The sequence below is a fragment of the Bos indicus x Bos taurus genome, chromosome 10, assembly GCF_003369695.1.
Source record: "Bos indicus x Bos taurus breed Angus x Brahman F1 hybrid chromosome 10, Bos_hybrid_MaternalHap_v2.0, whole genome shotgun sequence".
Lineage (NCBI taxonomy): Eukaryota > Metazoa > Chordata > Mammalia > Artiodactyla > Bovidae > Bos > Bos indicus x Bos taurus.
In genome coordinates this window covers 6,811,028-6,830,414 of record NC_040085.1, presented here as the reverse complement: position 1 = coordinate 6,830,414, position 19,387 = coordinate 6,811,028, and the positions used below count along the sequence as shown (strand labels likewise).

The 19,387-nt window shown below is 49.4% G+C and overlaps 1 protein-coding gene across 9 annotated transcripts in view; it reads left to right on the top strand.

Annotated features, from left to right (window-relative positions):
- Positions 1-19,387, top strand: part of MEGF11 (multiple EGF like domains 11) — a 393,087-nt gene that overhangs the window by 76,058 nt on the left and 297,642 nt on the right. The gene's annotated exons all lie outside the window — the stretch shown is intronic.

The window sequence follows — 19,387 nt, the reverse complement described above, 5'->3', positions numbered from 1 at the left end:
AGAGCCTGAGAACTGCAGGCAACTCTGGAATTAGACTTTGATTCCTTGCTTCCAGTTAGTGTGTAATATACATTACTTTGTTTCTAATGAAACAGTGTTTGTTAAGATCAAAATCTTACTTTGGAGAAAGGCATAAACGCCACAGATGAGACTGATTTAGCAAATGTTTATATTTTAATGAAGATATCCGGTTAAAAAATCGCCTAGGTTAAAATGTAAGTAAGCAATAGCCTGAATGTGCTGAGATGTGGTCGACTGAGGGTAATTGAGATTCTCCGGCTCTTCTGCTGCAGATGGGTGGGCGTGGGGCCACATTCAAGGGCCCCCAAACTGGGCTGGGACCTGGGCGCCTCCGTGGTGTCCTGGCCCTCTACTGTATTTAAGTGGTCAGTCAGAGCAAGATCGTAATTAAATTGTGGCCGTAGAGCTAGACAACTTAACTAGAGTCCCCTCATGCTACATGCTCCAGAATTTAATTTTCCAAATAAACTCAGTGTGGCTTTGATGCCCGGGGAGGATCAATAGAATGGAAATTGCTTGCAGTTTCCCCTAAAGTGTTACAATGGATTACTGCTCTCACATTTCCCCTCTGTGCTCCTTTTTTTTTTTCCCCTGCCAGAGAGAGCCTGGGATTCATTCTAGGCACATACTGTTTGAAGAAACAGACAAAAATAAATAAATACAAAGGGAAACTACAAGTCAAGTTGAAGAGGAGGATGAGACCATGACCTCCTCCCTGTGGGGTGAGTGAGGGCTCCTGGGCCACCGTGAAGGAGAAAGGCACCCCTACCCCACTGCTTGGGCTTTATGGAGGGGGCTGTGTGTGGGGTTCCCCTCAGTCACCTCCCCAGGAAGGTGAGCCAAATCTCAGGGGTCAACCCAGGGTGCTTCCGGGCACTTCCCCACCTACTGATCTGCTCTGGAATCTTGGGGAATGTTCTAGGTCTTTCACTAGACGAGGTTTTATTTTTGTTTTTTGTTTGTTTGTTTGTTTGTTTTTGGCTGCGTGGCATGTGATATCTTAGTTCCTTGACCAAGGATCAAACCTGTGCCCCTTGCACTGGGAACATAGAGTCTTAGCCGCAGGACCACCAGATAAGTCCCCTATCTGAGGTTTTAATCTGGAGTTTTCAACTATGGAGCTAACTTTACAGGATCAGGTCTCATGTTCTTTTTTGCTCCTTTGGGGGAGATGTCAATGAGCTTGTACGATTGGCAGGAAGAAGGGACTGTCAAAAGCAAGGTTTCTAGGTCATAGGCCCCTCTAGTGAGGCCTCCGGGGGCTGTTCCCTGATTTGGTGATGGGAAACAGGCTGGGGCCCTGAGAGGAGGAGGCTGCAGGACAATCCTCCAGAATTTCACTGGGTGTGTTTGTGTGAAGACAGAGGCACTGGCAAGGGCAGCCCGGGAAGTGGGCAGAAACAGATTAGTCGAGAGCACATGGCCTGAGTGCCCATCAGGGTAACATGAATTCAGGTTGAATATAATCGAAACCAACTGCATGCAATCTCTTTATTTTGCTTTTGGGGACAATGAGGCAGGGAGGCTTGTGCTGTGGCATGCACTGTCCTACCTTCTTGCACATTGCTCCTCTTAGTGGAGCAGGTGCTGCAAGGATGTCACAGATGAGGGCAGAATGAGGGAGCCTGAGCTTGCTCTGGGCACCTCTGTGCCCCACCTCCTCAGGTGGCACAGGTTCCAAAACCACCAGCTCCCCCTGAAGCAGGTGCTGGCAGTGCCTCCTGGGGCTGACAGATTAACCATGTTTTGTGGTATCTGGAGAGTGAAAGTTCTAGAAAATTAATTAGTGGCAGTAGACACTGGCTACCCAAAGGCTGAGAAATTGATGGGGTTTTTGTTTCTTTTTTGTCATGGAACAAGTTATCAGCGTGTGTGTTGATTGATTTCTTGCTAAATTCCTCTCTTTAAAAAAAACATTCTTGCAGTTTGGAGTCCCTTGAAGCATTTTAATGAACTCCCTTCCTGAGTCACTTGTTGTTCATGGTGTTGAATCTCCCCTACTTCCTGTCTCTCTCTCTCTCCTGATTCTGATTCTCAGATCTGTAAGGCTTCTGAAGAGCCAGGAGGCCAGGTGAGGCAATCACGGCACCTAGGGCTGAAAAATTTAAGGAGATCCTGGCTCTCACGGTTGGTGAGTGTAGGGTTGGCACCTGAGAGGCAGAGCCTCCTTAAATTTGTATGTTCTCAGTGCCTGGTTTCCTCACCCAGGTCTTGCTATCCTGGCTGCTGTCCACTCTTGTACATCTGAGGGGAAGCAGAGTCAACATCTGGGAATTCAGACAAAAGGGCTCATGGATATGAACAGAGTCAGAGTCCACAGTAAACTAAATAGACCGTGGTGGAACCCGCCCCACACAAGAGCCCACTTTCATGTGGCGGCCAGGTGTCCTCCACTGACTGGGATGGACCTTCACAGTTGCTCAACACTCCCTTTTGTGGTCTCTTAGGTTCCTGAGAGGAGAAGGCAATGGCACCCCACTCCAGTACTCTTGCCTGGAAAATCCCATGGACTGAGGAGCCTGGTAGGCTGCAGTCCATGGGGTCGCTAAGAGTCGGACACAACTGAGCGACTTCACTTTCACTTTTCACTTTCATGCATTGGAGAAGGAAATGGCAACCCACTCCAGTGTTCTTGCCTGGAGAATCCCAGGGATGGCGGAGCCTGGTGGGCTGCCATCTATGGGGTTGCACAGAGTCGGACACGACTGAAGCGACTTAGCAGCAGCAGCAGCAGGTTCCTGAGGCACATCTCGTGCTCAGAGAAGAGGCCTCAAAAAGGCTGCTGAGTTGGGGATCAAGACAAACTGAGCCCCCAACCGCCCATGTTGCTTTTTTGGAGCTCGAGCTATTTACAAGGCATTGGTCCAGGTGAAATTGAAAAAACAAAAACACAGCTGTTACCGATTTAAAAAGTGACATTCCTATCATCTCACCACCCCTGGAACCAAAGGAGAGGAATTATTGAATATGTGACATAGGAGGAGAAAGATGACTGTGCATATTAAGCAAGGGGAAGAGTGATTGCTGAATACATGATGTAAAGGAGATCGTCACCACAAAATTAAACACAAAAATATTCAGTCAAAAATAATTACTGTCTATACATTATAGGCTTGACATATGATATGTTTTCTACTTTTAAAAGGCTCTTGTAATTTCTGGATAACCCATTTAGCTCTCTGGATCCTGCTACCCAACCCTGAATCCTCCCAGACTTCTATGCTATCAGAGAAGGTATTTTCTCGGCTTTTAACCCCTTGTGGGGATTTTTCCAGCCATGTATATGAAAAGTTTCTGGGAAGAGGAGAACCCTAAAATGATCTCTGGGGTTTTCTTTTTTTTTTTTTTGCTGTACCACATGGCATACAGGATCTTAGATCCCAGATCAGAGATTGAACCTGTGCCCCCTGGACTGGAAACATGGAGACAACACCAGGGACATTCTTTCTCTGGCGTTGTCTAAGCTTCTTTACTCACATCAGCAGAAATCTCTCAAATCATGGGACTCCGAAAATACTCTCTGGCTCCTTCTCCTCTGCCCCTTTTCAAGGTTTAGCATCTTTGAACAAGGGGAATTAGCAAGGGACATATCAAGTGGGGAAGAAGGAGGTGACTGGCTAAGGAATGCTCATGAATATTGAGTAACTTCTCTCAGGTACTGGATGATTGTTGAACTGACTGTCCTCCTCTCAAATGTTTCCGTGGGTGACCCAAATATCTAGGGCTACCTCTCAGGCAGATAGGAACCACCACTCCTTGGTCACTTGTGGCCAAGGTCCATTCTAAAACCACCTAGGATCCTCCCCAGAGCAGAAGGCTAGAGAACATGGGCTGACTCTGAAGCAGGAAGAAATTAGGGAAGCCAGAGGAAGCCCTTTGTGAAAACAAAGGCTAATTTTTAGACTAGTGTTGTCCAAAAGAACTTTCCACAGTAATGGAAATGTTTTATATCTACACTTTCCAATATGGTAGCCGCTAGTCTGTGTAGCAGCTGAGCACGTGAAATGTGGCTTGTGTGACTGAGGATCTGAGTTTTACTCAGATTAATGAAAATTAGCTTAAATAGACACAGGTGGCTGCTCAGCTGACTAGTGCAGTTCTAGATATTCAGGCTTGAAGGAGGGTGGCCTGGGGAATGGAGGTGGGGCTAGGAAAGGAAGCGCCTGCCGGGAAGGGGGGCTCTGAGTCCTTTTGAGAGGAGTGGGGCAGCTCCTAGGAGCAGCATCTTCTAATAGCAGAGACAGGTCCAGGGGTGGGGCTGGGCTGGGTTTCAGGAAGGATATAACTCTGGTTTTCCAGATTATATAGTATCAGGGTTTAGGCCACTGGTCTTCCCTTTCTCTGGAAAATTGCACAGAATCATATCACTTACAGCACTAGGGTTCATCTGATCCAACCCGCCCTTCTACAGAAGAGGCCAGGTCCGGGAAGGCTTGGGCGAAGATCCAGCTCTCTTGATCCCTAGCCCAGAGGTTTTCCCAGGGACCATGCCTCAGTTCACCAGGGCCAGTTTTTTCTGCATCCATGCTTCATTCTCCTCTTGGAAGGGGTGGGATGGGGCTGTTCCCAGAGGTCTGTAATAGAACAACCCTAGTCCTCTCTCCCCCGCCCATTTCCAATCTTTGGCCTCACTTTGACTTTTGGGTGAGACTTTTTGGGTGACTGCCTATTCCACCTCCAGGTGGCAATGGACACAGGATCTGCTGATGACTTTTGGATTTGGCCCAGGTAAATGTGGACTTGGCAGTCTCCTTGGGTTCCCAATCCCTCTGGAATAGAATGAGTTGCCAAGAATAGAGCAAAAAGCCCTGAGCAGGCGACCCATCACCAAATGTCCTGAAGCCTGGAGGGAGGATCCTTTCTCGGGGAGACAGCACACGTGAGTGCATGTGTCTCAGGCAAAGGGATGGGGTGTGGCCAGCCCCTTTGAGGACAACAGCTTTGGAGGAGAGACCTCTGGTAATTGAAGGGAATATTGCCTTCATCTGCTGGGATGGGCTGCTGCTGCTGCTGCTGCTGCTGCTGCTGCTAAGTCGCTTCAGTTGTGTCCGACTCTGTGTGACCCCATAGATGGCAGCCCACCAGGCTCTGCCATCCTTGGGATTCTCCAGGCAAGAACACTGGAGAGTGTTGCCATTTCCTTCTCCAATGCATAAAAGTGAAAAGTGAAAGTGAAGTCGCTCAGTCATGTCCGACTCTTATCGACCCCATGGACTGCAGCCTACCAGGCTCCTCCATCCATGGGATTTTCCAGGCAAGAGTACTGGAGTGGGCTGCCATTGCCTCCTCCGGGGTGGGCTGTTGACTTGTGGCAAATGGTCCAAGGGTGATCTCTGCAGGTAGGTGGGCAGGGGGCTTTCCTGTGGGTCTCGGTGAGAAGGAGGGTTGGACCCTTCCTGAACAGCTCACAAGGTTTGGTGTGGTCTCTCTGGACCCCACTGCCTCTTTCCTGGGGGGTTAAGCAGGGGAGAGAATCAGGCGTTGGTCCTCAGCTTAGTAGACCTTATTTTATTCCACTGTTAGTTACAGTTGGCTGTTGACATCCTTCACTAGTCTAACTCCAGGGCCTAGATTAGTCCCTGGCCCACTGGAGAAGCTGGAATAGAAATTTACTAACTAATCATTTTTTGTAAAGAAGGGCTTTTGTAAAAAGAGAGTCCTTTGGTGAAATTTTGGACCCCTAATCTATTTGGGGTTTGATTGTGGTAGACATGGCCAGAAGTTTGGCATTTTGGGGAGATGCACTGTTTCCTGAGTGGGTGAGCATAAAGACTGGAGGAAACAGTGTCCCAGGCCACAGAGCACCTCTGAGGGGGGCTGCCTCAGCATTTGGAAGGTGCTGAGAAGGGGGAACATTTGAGCTGATATTACCTTCTGTGACAGGAGCCCTGACAGCACCCTGAACTTGTTCCTCCCAAGCCCCCTGGCCACCTACCTACAGAGATCACCCTTGGACCGTTCCCACCCCTCCTCTCCCCAGATGTGTGCTGTGGTTAGGCGGCACACCTAACCTAGGGATCGAAAGGGAGTAGACAGAATGGGCAGGTGGGCAAATCTTGTTAGACATGGCCAGAAGACATGAGTTCTGCAGCCAGCCCTGCCATACATTCGTTGTGTGACTAACAGCAAGCCCGGATCCTCTCTGAGCCTCAGTCTCTTCGTTGGCAAAATGAGGTATATTGGTCAGGGTCCAGCAGGAAAGAGATCTTGCAAAGGTGGAGGCAGAGTATAGGGACCCTGCATGAGAGATGTGCAGTGTCCCCGCCCCCCAGAGAGTGAGGGTAGGGCCTGGAGCTGAAGGATACAGGAAGGCAGTACTAGGAGAGAGAAAAGGAGGGTCAAGTAATCACCGACCTCAATCTCTTCCTTCCCATTTGCTGCTGGGACTCCCCATCGGTGCAAGCGAGGGCAAGGTGGCTTGTGGACGCCATCCCAGCAAGTCGGCCTCTCAGACCACAGAGTAGCCTGGGGAGGGAATGGGCCACATCCAGCCCATGAGGGATTGTACAGTGCGGCCACTGGGAGAGGCTGTCCGAGGGAGGCAGGGTGAGGGGCAGGCGTCTGTTGATTTCTGCTGGCGTCCTGGGTCTCTGCTCCTGGGGACAGGGCCTCCCCTGCCCGGCTCCATAGAGGTACCAGTCATCCTCCCGCGGCAGAGCAAACTTCCACTGCAGCCCGGTCCTGGAAGGGGGCGGAGGGCCCTCTGCCTCCCGCGCCGTGCCCCCGCCATCCGTCACTCTGCCAGCCGCGTGAAGTAATGATAGATTAGTGCACATTAGGCCTCCCATCCCGCGGGCCTAAAAGCCGGGGCTTTACCAATCAGCGAGGGGCGAAGCGGCGCGGGGTGAGCGGGCTCCGCGCGGGGAGCTGGAGGCGCCGGGAATTAATAAGCACTTGGAGACGGCAGGGATATTGAACTCATTCCTTAAATCAATCCTTAACCAAGAAGGATGAGGGAATGAAATTTTGGACAATTAGTGGGTAATGACGACCTTGTGAAAGGAGCTATTGACGAGAGTGTGACGAGAATGGCCGGGGCGCAGGGAAAGGATAGTGAGGAAAGGGTAGTGAACGCGTAGGTCCCGACCCTCTCAGAGAGCAGGTGGGTTGGCTGGGGGTGCCCCCAGTCGGGTCTGGGGAGCCCGGTGGGTGGAGGAAGTCAGCGTGGGTTAGGAAAAGGGCCTCACTAGAGAGAATTTCGTGACCGAGACTTGGTGACCCAGAACCCAACCCAGCGCCGCCCCTCCCCCTCCGTCCTCTCCATCCCCTTCTCCCGGGACCCCCACCCTGTGCGAAGTACTGGGCAGTGTAGGGTTAGGGTCTCTGTATCTTGGACAGACCCACAATCGAATAATGGATTTCGAATAAGGGACCCACAGTCCTCTCCATCCCTTTGTCACCATCTTACATTAGCCCCAGCATTATGGGAGCAGGACCAGGGTCCCAGAGGCAAGGCCATGCCCTCCACCTTGGTGGGAGCCCGGCCCCCGCTCCCAGCCCCGGCTTTTCTGCTCCTCTTCTCTTTTCTGGCCTTCTCTCCGGCATAGTGGGTTGGGCAGAAACGCTGGCTCCCCGGGGCCCCCTCCCCCCGTGCTTCACAGGGGACTCCTCAGCGCCCTGGTCACTATGACTCCCACAGCAGCCACAGGCGCCCAAGAGGCCCTTTCTTTGAAGGAGGCGTCTTCAGTGGCTTCCTCAGGAAGCAGAGGCTGTGGCAGGGATTCAGAACATTGGTGGGGGTGGGGAGGGACGGAGAGAGGGGAAGGGAAAGGAGACGAGTAAGGACATGGCCTCCAGTAAAGAAGAAGGTTCTGGAACCTGAACCAGAACTCAGAGTGATCCCCTGGTCAGAGTGGGTCTTCTGTATCTGTCAGTTGCTGACTGTCAGCAGTCAGGAAAGTGAAAGTTTAGTCGGTCAGTTGTGTTGGACTCTTTGCCACCCCGTGGACTGTAGCCTACCAGGCTCCTCCATCCATGGGATTTTCCAGGCAAGAGTACTGGAGTGGGTTGCCATTGCCTTCTCCAGAGGATCTTCCCGACCAAGGGATCAAACCCAGGTCTCCCACATTGTAGGCGGCGCTTTACTGTCTGAGCCACCAGGGAAGTCCCAGGAAGGGGAGTTTCTAACCTCCTGGACAGGTGGCAGCAGTCAACTGAGGGCCCTTCTTGTGGTGGGAGGTGGCGATGGTAGGAGGCCACCCATAGGGCAGATGGCAGGTCAGAGTATTAGCTGCAAAGGCTTTCAGAGCCTCCCTGGCCGCCCCCTTTCATTCCATCAGGGATGAGAATCAGAATCCCTTCCCTTTGCCTAACGTTTCACAAACTTTAGGATTCAGTGGTGGCTCAGATGGTAAAGAATTCGCCTGCAGTGCTGGAGACCTGGGTTCAGTCACTGGGTGGGGAAGATCCCCTAGAGAAAGGAATGGCTACCCACTCCAGTTTTCTTGCCTGAAGAATTCCATGGACAGAGGAGCCTGTGGGCTACAGTCCATGGGGTCACAAAGAATCGGACACAACTGAGCTACTAACACTGCCACAAGCTACAGAGCACTTAAAAAAAATTCTCATGTTATCCTCACAGCTCAGCTCACTTTGCAAGGTTTGATCTGCATTTTACAGTCAGGAGCCTGAAACCCCGAGAAGCCGAACAGTGTGCCCGAAGACCACCCTTCTAGAAAGGTGAACTCACTAGTTCAGTGGGACCTGAGCCACTGAAGCCACTGTGTTGATTCAGCTCAGACTGTCCACCATCTAGGCGTTCCCTTTGAGAGACCCTGCTCTCTTAAGGGGAAGCTGCTGCTGCTGCTAAGTTGCTTCAGTTGTGTCCAATTCTGTGTGGCCCCATAGATGGCAGCCCACCAGGCTCCCCCGTCCCTGGGATTCTCCAGGCAAGAACACTGGAGTGGGTTGCCATTTCCTTCTCCAATGCGTGAACGTGAAAAGTGAAAGTGAAGTCGCTCAGTTGTGTCCGACTCTTTGCAACCCCATGGACTGCAGCCTACCAGGCTCCTCCATCCATGGGGTTTTCCAGGCAAGAGTACACTGGAGTAGGGTGCCATCACCTTCTCCACTTAAGGGGAAGAGTGACCCTAAATAGAGCCTGTTGTTAGTGTCTTGCTCATGCTTCTCCCCACCCCACCCCACCCACTGCCTGTTTAGCTCATCTCCTTTGCAGAATGCAGGAATCTGAGAGCTTTCCCTTTCTGGACCGAAATCCCCCGGAGACTGAGGGGCTTCAGGAAGGAGGCATTATCTCAGAGCCCTTCCCCTCTCAGTATTTACTCCATCTTCCCCTCTGCCATTGCCTACCCCAGGTCTTGACTCAAGCCTTACTGCAGCTGTTATTATTGTGTGGTTATAGGGACACTGCATCTTTAATACAGCTTTTTAGGTAGAAAGATGACCAAAAGGAGCCACATTTAAGTTAAAATGACAACGTAGGTTTCCTTCTGGATTTTTTTTTTTTTTTTGGCAGACAGTCTCTTAGTAAATTACATCTGATGACCCAAAGTAAATCATGCCCAGGATTTATGCTTTCTGTGGACTTGCAGAGCCCAGTTCCCAGGACAGCAGGAAAAAAGGGAACCTGGAGAAGGACTGACTAATTGCAAAAATTATCTGTGTGTGACTTATCCTTATGGTCCAAGTGCTGTCAGCCTGGCTTCTGTTCCAGCACCTGCAGGTAGCAGGTATGGGACAGCACTGTCAGAATCTCCAATAACCTGATGTTGGGGTGGACTTATTCTGGTCTGGGATGCTTTCTTCTCAAGACTTAACTACAAAAATGAAAATGAAACAAAACAGGGCAGGGAAGCTGTAGATAAGGAACCAAGGACATGGCATCTTTGAAAGTTTTCCCAAAGGAGATGTCAGTGTTCACTGAGACCGCCAAAATTTACTTTAGCTATTATTATGGATGACTAATTATGGGCAAACCAGCAAGTAATGTGGGTTCACAGCAGGCTAATTGGGAATAATGGGTTTCATTCCAAACTATGAGAAATGATATTTCAGAGAGAGAGAAAGAGAAAGAAAGAAAAGAAGGGAGAGAGGCAGGGCTGGGATGGGGAGAGAAAGAGACTTTGCAGAACGCTCAGAGTGCCAGGGCGGACCTTTCCTTGCATGTTTGGCTCTGTTGGTCCTAACCAAGTGTCTAGGGTCCAGACATCTGGGCTGGGGTCTTTGTTGGCAGAGTTGGGGGAAGATGAGGGGATGGGGGCTGAAGTCGGAGAAATCAGGTGGCTTATTCGCATCACTTCCTTTTCCTGAAATCAGGATGGGCAGCCTGGCATTCAATCACTCAGCACGTGGTTTTTGAGTGCCTCAGATGGACTAAGCCCTATTCAATGCTTTGGAGGCCTGGCCACCTCCAAAAGTCTGCGTGGTGGTGAGCGGGAGACACACAGAGTGATAGAGCCGGGCGTTGACCAGATCAGCACGGGTCAATAGATTCATGATGTAAGCCGCAAATGCCAGCTGCACGTGTGATTTAAATTTTTCTAGTAGCCTTATTAAAAATGGCAAACAAAAAGAGAGGGAATTCCCTGGTAGTCCAGTGGTTAAGACCCTGCATTTTCACTGCTGAGGGTGTGTGTGGGTTCAATCCCTGGTTGGGGAACTAAGATCTCACAAGCTGCATAGCCAGAAAAAAGGGTAACAAGAGCAAAGTGACATGAATTTTCATAATACATCTTATGTAATCCATTGTATGCAAAATATTATCCTTTTAAAGTATAATCAACATTAAAGATTATTAATGAGGTATTTTACACCTATTGCAGTTCTCAATATACACTTGTCACATTTCAAATGCTCAATAGGATGTGTGGCTAGTGGCTACTCTATTGAATGGCACAGGATCAATCATAAATAATCTTACACAGAGCTGTGGAGAATGCTGCAAAGGAGAGGTTCATAAGTGTCTAATGGGCAGGCCTGATGGCTGGACAGGGGCTGCAGGGGTCAGAGAAATAACCATTTGAGCTGCAGTCTGCTCTTAGCTGTAAAAATGAAGTAGGGGAACGGTGTGTGAGTGCTAAGTCACTTCAGCCACGTCTGGCTTTGTGCAACCCTATGGACTGTAGGCCACCAGGCTTCTCTGTCCATGGGATTTTCCAGGCAAGAATACTGGAGTGGGTAGCTATACCCTCCTCCAGGAATTTTCCCAACCCAGGGATCAAACCCAAATCTCTTATGTCTCCTGCATTGGCAGGTGGGTTCTTTACCATTAGCACCACCTGGAAAACCCATGTGGACCCTTATGGACCCTTTACTATCAAGAGGGTATGAAGCCTCATGATAGTAAAATCGAGTCCCCTTCTGGGTTGTCTTGGGACACAGCCTCCTTTGTTCTGGCTGCCCCTGGACTTGGAGGGTTTCCTTTGCTACCCCCAGCTGTGGGAGGGATGGTCCATCACCTTGGGGCTGTTGGCCCCTGTCGGGATGCTCAGGTCTGCTGTGGCTCTGCTCACTGCACCTGTGGAAGGCAGGGCTGAGGCTGTACATGGGGAGAGAGGATGCTCCTCAGACTTCTGCCTTGGCTGCAACCACAGGGACCATGGCCAAGTTCAGTGTGTCCAGGGCAGGGGGCACAGGATGGCAGGGAACTGGAACTCCACCTCCTCAGGAGCCATTTTGCCTGCTCCTGCTGTGTGCTCCTCCTCGAAGCTATATGTTTCGGTAACTTCCTTCACTTACACATTCATTCAGCAGATATTCATCCAGTACTGCTCTGTGCCAGGCGGGAGGCCAGGGGCTGGAGATGCTGGGGTGAGTGTGTACAGGGTCAGGAAAAGCATCTCAGGGGAGAATGACGAGAAGGAGGCAGGCATGGGGAGAGCCGGGGAAAGAGCTTTCCAGGCAGAAAGGACTGGAAAGGCCCTGAGGTAGGAATGAGCCTGGCTTGCTGGAGGGAGAAAAGGAAGGTGTGGCAGTCTGGGGCAGGGAGAACAAGGTGGGCATGATATGAGGTGAAACCAGAAAGATGGGCAGGGGCCAAATCATGGAAGGCCTCCTAGGCTAGGAAGGAATTTGGATTTCATTCAGATTATAAATGGAAGACTCCGGCGGGTTTTAAACAGCGGAGTGGTGTGAACTGATTTGTATTTTTAAAAACTCTTTCTGGCTGCTGGGTGGAGAAGAGACTGAATGAGGGACACAGGAATCTGTCGAGGAAGCTTCTGCAAGTGAGAGATGCTGGTGCAGGGATCCGGCTGGAAGCGGTAGTGGAATTGCACGTACACTTTGGAGAGAGCCAACAGGATTGCTGATGGAGCGGAATCAGTATAACGCTAGCATCAGTGAGAATGGTGGTGTCCTCCCCATGGTGGCAAACCCTAGGGCAGGGGGAGCAGAGGCCAAGGGAGGACCAAGTTCCATTTTGTTCATGTTGAATTTGAGAAGCCTCTCTGCCATCCAGGGAAAGATGTCAAGCAGGCAGTTGGCGATGTGGATCTGGAACTCAAAGGCAAGGGCCCTGCTGTTATAAATCTGGGTGTTGTCACTGTACTGATGGTGTTTAAAAAAGGCTGTGGTGTGCCAAATCACTCAGGAAGTGATACATGGAGAGCTAGAGGGACTTCGTGGCATCCTTGTCTTGCTGTGCCAGGCAGGGCCACCCCTGGCACCTGGAGCAACTTTGCTGAGAGCATCTTGTATCCCGGTCGTGTCTTCTGCGGGGTGTAGGAGTCTATGGCTGTTCCCCATCAGAGCCCAGCCTGGGCCAGGGTCTCTGGCCCAGCAGGGCATGGAGGGTGGATGGAGGGAGACCACTGCTTTGGTCTTCTTAGAGCCTCCCTACACTTTCTCAGCATCCTGACTCAGGACCTCACAGGGAGCCGGGAGCTTTTCTTCCTGTCCTTTCCCTGTTAAGTCCCTGTAAATCTCCCAGTTGCCCTGAGTCTGGGAGATGAGGACACAGGTGAGAGGGAAAAGGAGAGGAAATGGAGAAGAAGAGAGTGAGAGAAGGGCAGAGGGTGGCCCTTGGAGGGCTTCATGGGTCAGGAGGACCAGAGGAGAACCAGAATGAGCTGGGGGAGGACAGAGGTCACAGGAAAGGGGGAGGACAGAGAGTTTAAAAAGTGCTCCTTTTCTCCGGTGCTGGCTTTGGGGACTAGTTCCCTTTACCTACCTGGGAAGTAACACTGCCTCTCATCTCATAAGGAAAGCAGTCTGAAGCTTTAGGACAAGGTCAGACGCCCTCTGGACCCCCACCTTATACCAGGAACTTGACCTACTCTCTGCACTCCACACTGCCCTGCTAAAGGATCGCACCACCTCATGGCACTGGCCTCAGGCCTGAAGCTCAGGAAGTTTACAGCATCTGCCTGAGACTGCAGGGGATTGGGGTGGGTGGGGGTGGGATTCAAGTCTTCATCTATCAGATGTCAAGTCTAGGTGCCTGTGCCACCCACCCCCTTTTGGTTTATTTTTCTCAACAACTAAGCCTAAATTCTTAAAAAAAGATGACTTTGGGGGAGAATATTATTTCTAAAGTGCTGGGAGGGGAAAGGCAGTGGTGTTGCCATAGTTTGAAAGGATATGCCTGTGCATGCTCAGAGAGGGTGACTGGCACTCCTGGTGTTGCCCAGCCATTTGGAGACAGAGTTCTGCCAGGAAAGCCTGGATTCTGTTTCACCTCCTGTCCCCAACCCCCCCTCACCTGCCCCCAGTGGGCACAGCTGTTGGCAGCTGCAGTCACCTGCCTGGGATCAGCAAACAGATGGCCCTGGGTTTCTGGGACAGTTCCAATTTCAAATGTTCTTTTTAGTTGTCAAACAAATGTACTGCTTTTTAGTTCAGAAATTATGGAGCACCTTATGCATAGCTATAAATCCTGTCAGCTCTTGCAGGTTCTGTCTCAGAAAGGTGCAGCCCTAGAAAGGAAGGATGGTAATTTTTAAAGGCTGCTTAGCAACTGGGATTAGGGTCTGAATGGATACTGGAAGGGTCATCTATAGAAGAAGTGGCTTTCTGTCCAGAACTCCACAAAGTCCCATGCTAGACCTGGTGAGAAAGATCCAGTGGGATAGGAATTATTGTTCCCATTTTACAGGTGAGGAGGATAAGGCTCGGAGAAGTGAGCCACCAGCTCAGGGCCTTCAGTAAGTCATAGATGAAGCTTGTACTTGAAGCCAGGCCCCCTAATTCTCGGTGTAGTGTTGTCTCCATTATCTCATTCTTAAGAAGAAAGACCTCTGATGTGGGTCCAGCAGGACTGCCAGGTACAGCTGTCCAGGCTGTGCACTGCACCATTTCATTCACATTGATGTTGAATATGATGGGTGCCCACAGAGTTGTGAAATTCAACTCTGGGTCCAGGGAAGTCTGGCCCTTCTCTGTCCGTCTGCTATCCTCCCACCTCAGTCCTTGCTGGTACTACAATTGAAGACGTAGGAAGGGTGTTGACTCCCAGCCTCCGGTAGCAAGTGGAGTAAGTGATCGCTTCACCTTAGTGTTTTTCGCCTGGTTCAGGCTGCAATGGGCCCCCCACCCAGTCCAATGGCCCTGCTCCCAGGCGTACTGTGCTTTTCTGTCTGCTCACCCAGCACCATTTACTTAGGGATGGAACTGGAAGAAGGTGGGTTTGGAGCCTCTGGTGGGAGATGAGGCCAGCTGACGTCCTGACATTTAGGACGGCTTCCTCCTCCCTCTCGCTATCCCCCAACCCACCCACCCACATACGTACCTGGAATTAAAACTGTGGCACAAGCTCTTCTTAAATATGACACATCTGCTCCTGTTGTGCAGGGAGGGAGAATTTATAGGTGAGAAATCAGTAGACTGATCTTCACTCTGCTCCAGTGGTCAGGCTGTCGCTGATTGATATCCCGCGCACAGCGCAGCCTGGACGGCTCCTTTTTATAGGCTCCGCCCGCCTTCCCATAACTCAGGAGGGAAACTATAAATCCTCAGAGGCGGCAGAGCAATCCTCTATTAGGACAGCCACCTGGAGTTCCTGACAAGCTCCTCTCTCCAACTCCACATCTCACTGTCAAGGCAGCTGTGAGCTGAGGGGATGTGCCCCGCACAGGGAGCCAGGAGATCTGGCCAGCTCGGAAGCTGCAGGCTGGGAAGAGCCGGTAGTGACCAGGGTCACCTGATCTGACAAATGGTCAGCCTATGCACTCCTTCTGCCAACGGGGAGCTCACTACCTACCAACCCATCCATCTTTGGAGAACTCCCCTACTTCAGGTCACAGATTTCTTCTTCTCTCAAGCTGGGATCCTGCTTCCAAGTGTTTTCATCTTATTTCTTTTCTTTGGTGCTGAACCGAAGGAACCTAACGGTAGAGTAATTGCTGTGTTTAACTTCTCCGCTAGAACCCAGCTCATTTAATTCTCCCTATAAAAAACAAGTCAGTACTGTGTAACAAAACATGTTGTAGTGGCTTAATATTAAAGCAGAATGGAACAAGCCTGGATGGGTGGGCAGAGCGCTCTCAGTTTCTCCCTCCCTTCCCTGCTCCCCAACACGATACTGTAAAGATGGACCCGTGCCTCAGTGTTCCCTTTATTTTAGCCTTTGTCAAACCTAGTGTTTCTCAATCATTAGAGTGTCTCAGTGTTAGGTTACAGGGTTGTATGCACCCATATGAATACATCTTCAGAAGTGATTTAAGTGATTTGCACAGGCAATTTTGACTATAGGCGATGTTTCCCTCACATGATAACTTTTGAACTTAACCTCCACCCAAGAAGTGATTTGATCATGTCTTTCTCCCCCCCTCCACCTTTCCTTTTAAAAAGTGTTTCCCCTTTCTTTCCTTTTCTATTGAGGTGTCACATAAACCGTAAAATGTATACATCTGAAGTGCACAGCTCAATGAACTTTTACAAATGGATGCACCTGTGTGATTCCCACCCAGCTCAAGATATAGAGCATTTTGTCGCCTGCAAGGTTGCCCAGTCCCCTTCCTGGTCGTTGCCATCTCTCTTCCCAGGGGTGACTCTCCCTTGTTGTTGCTGTTGCTGTATCTTAGCTTTACTCATTCTTGACCTCATCTAAATGCAGTCACACTGCAAGCCTGCTGTCTGGCACCTCACACTCAGCATAATGCCTCGTGGCCCGCCACAGTGATTCCTTCTTCATTTCTAATTCTTTTTTAGAGCATAATTGTCTTCAATGTTCTGTTAGAGTCTGCTGCCCAGTGAGGTGAATCGGCTATATGTGTACGTATATCCTTTCCCTCTTGTGTCTCCCTTCCTCACCCCCCACACACCTCACATGTCTAAAATGTGAGCGCTGTATTCCTAAAACCAGCAATGGATGGGCATATGTCCTTCCAAGTGTCTACACCTTCAGCCCTCCAGACCCTTCCTCAGAGAGGCCATCTCAGGGCTCCTCAGCCTGGCCTCCCACCCCAAGTGCATCCCAGCTTGTCTGGTCATTTTCCCTTGGATTTCAGCCTCTACTGGTTTGTGATTTGACCCATGTGAAGAGAGTGGGGTGGCATGCTCATTGAGAAGTAGGGAAAAAGTTGGCTTAAAACTCAACATTCAGAAAACTAAGATCATGGCATCCGGTCCCATCACTTCATGGCAAATAGTTAGGGAACCAATGGAAACAATGAGAGACTTCATTTGAGGGGGCGCTCCAAAATCACTGCAGATGGTGACTACAGCCATGAAATTAAAAGATGCTTGCTCCTTGGAAGAAAAGCTATGACAAACCTAGACAGCATACTAAAAAAAGCCAGCAGAGACATTACTTCATCTACAAAGGTCTGTCTAGTCAAAGCTATGGTTTTTCCAGTAGTCATCTATGCATGGTAGAACTGGACTATAAAGAATTTTGAGCACCGAAGAATTGTTGCTTTTGAACTGTGGTGTTAGAGAAGACTCTTGAGAGTCCCTTGCACTGCAAGGAGATCCAACCAGTCCATCCTAAAGGAAATCAGTCCTGAATATTCATTGGAAGGACTGATGCTAAAGCTGAAGCTCCAATCCTTTGGCCACCTGATGTGAAGAACTGACTCATTTGAAAAGACCCTGATGCTGGGAAAGATTGAGGGCAGGAGGAGAAGGGGATGACAGAGGATGAAATGGTTGGATGGCATCACTGACTCAATGGTCGTGAGTTTGAGTAAGCTCCAGGAGTTGGTGATGGACAGGGAAGCCTGGAGTGCTGCAGTCCATGGGATGGTAAAGAATTGGACACAACTAATTTACTGAACTGAACTAAGAAGTAGGTGGAGATTTGACAGAGGAATGGGTAAAGAAGATGTGGTACATATATACAATGGAATATTACTCAGTCATTAAAAAGAATGGGCTTCCCTGGGGCTCAGATGGTAAAGAATCCACCTGCAATGTGGGAGACCTGGGTTGGAAACCTGAGTTGGATCCCTAGGTTGGGAAGATCCCCTGGAGAAGGGAATGGCTACCCACTCCAGTATTCTTGCCTGGAGAATTCCAAGGACAGAGGGGCCTGGCGGGCTACAGTCCATGGGGTTGCAAAGAGTTGGACACAACTGAGTGACTTTCTTTTTCATTAAAAAGAATGAAATAATGCCATTTTCAGCAACATGAATGGACCTAGAGAGTGTCATACTGAGTGAAGGAAGTCACACAAAGAAGGAGAAATATCGTATGGCATCCCTTATATGCGAAATCTAAAAAGAAATGACACAAATTAACTTACAAAACAGAAAGAGAATCCCAGACTTAGAAAATGAACTTATGGTTGCCGAGGGGAAGGGATAGTTAAGGAGTTTGGGAAGGTCATGTACACACTGCTATATTCAAAATGGATAACCAACAAGGACCTATGTATTGTATAGCACATGGAACTCTGCTCATTGCTATGTGCCAGCCTGAATGGCAGGGGGTTCTGGGGAGAATGAATACTTGTATATGTACGGCTGAGTTCCTTCACTGTTCACCTGAAACTGCCACCACGTTGTTAATCAGCAATTTGTTGTTCACTTGCTAAGTAGTGTCAGAGTCTTTGCGATCACATGGACTGCACGTCGGTAGGCTTCCCTATCCTTCACTATCTCCTGGAGTTGGCTCAAATTCATGTCCATTGAGTGGGTGATGCTATCTAACCATCTCATCCTCTGTCGTCCCCTTCTCCTCCTGCCTTCAACCTTTCCCAGCATCAGGGTCTTTTCCAATGAGTCAGTTCTTCGCATCAGGTGGCCAAAGGATTGGAGCTTCAGCTTCAGCATCAGTCCTTCCAATGAATATTCAGGGTTGATCTCCTTTAGGTTTGATCTCCTTGCTGTCCAAGGGACTCTCAAGTGTCTTCTCCAGCACCACCCCAATACAAAATAAAAATTTGAAAGTTTGAAAAAAAAAAAAAGTAGATTGTGTTGTCAGCTTCCCTGATGTGGAACACTCCTGGGCTCTCTTTGCTCATGTGATTGCCATGTCTTTCCTCATCTAGGGCTGTGCTATTGATATTTTGCATCAAGAGCATACCCCTTGAATTCATCCCTGTTATGTTTCATATTCTCCCATTCAGTCTATTGCTTCAGCCTGTCAAGATCTTTTGAGAGCCTCATCCAATTCTGTCAGACTTCATATTATTCAAGGGTCCTGTGAGCCTGTACTCCAGATGTTTGTCCAAGTCATGTGAGCTGTGTGACCTGATGCCACAAGCTGACCTCGGGATGGCTGTGTCCTTTAATTGGTGCATCCAGGCAGCTCTTCCCTCTGCCTGGAGCACGCCTCCTTTAATACCTGCACAACTGGCCCCTCATTTCCTCAAGTCTGTGCTCAAATATCACTTTTTCAGTGAGGTCTTCCACACCACTCTATGTTAGGTTTCAACCCTTTCTTCCAATTCTGACATTTTATATCTCCTTCCCTTCTCTCTTTCTGCCATAGCACTTATACCCACATAACATGTATATTATTCACTTGTTTATTTTCTTATCACCTCTAGAATATAGGTGCCTCTAGGTATAGAAGTGTGTGTGTGTGTGTGTGTGTGTGTGTGTCCTTTTCGGGCCCAGGACAGCACCTGGTATGTGGTAGGCACTCAACAAATTATCTTACTCACAGTAATTAACACAGAGTTCAGATGGAGGTTAAGGGGAAACTCCCATCAATCACAGTATTTTAAACAAATAGAGGTATTTATTTCTTGCCTAGCAAGATTTCTGGAAATTGTGTGTCTGATGCTGTCATAATGGTTCCACCTTGTCATTGAAGACCTAGGTTTTTTAACTTCTCTGACTCTACCATCCTGTGCATATTGGCATGTTGCCTTATGGTTACAAAGTGGCTGCTGTACCTCCAGGTATCACAATCATGTTCCTGGCAGGAAGTGGGAAGAGAGGAAGATTTTTTCCTCAGGAGGCTTTATCTTTTTATTTAGGGAAGAAAGTTCTTCTTAGCTGAATTTTCAATACACTTTATA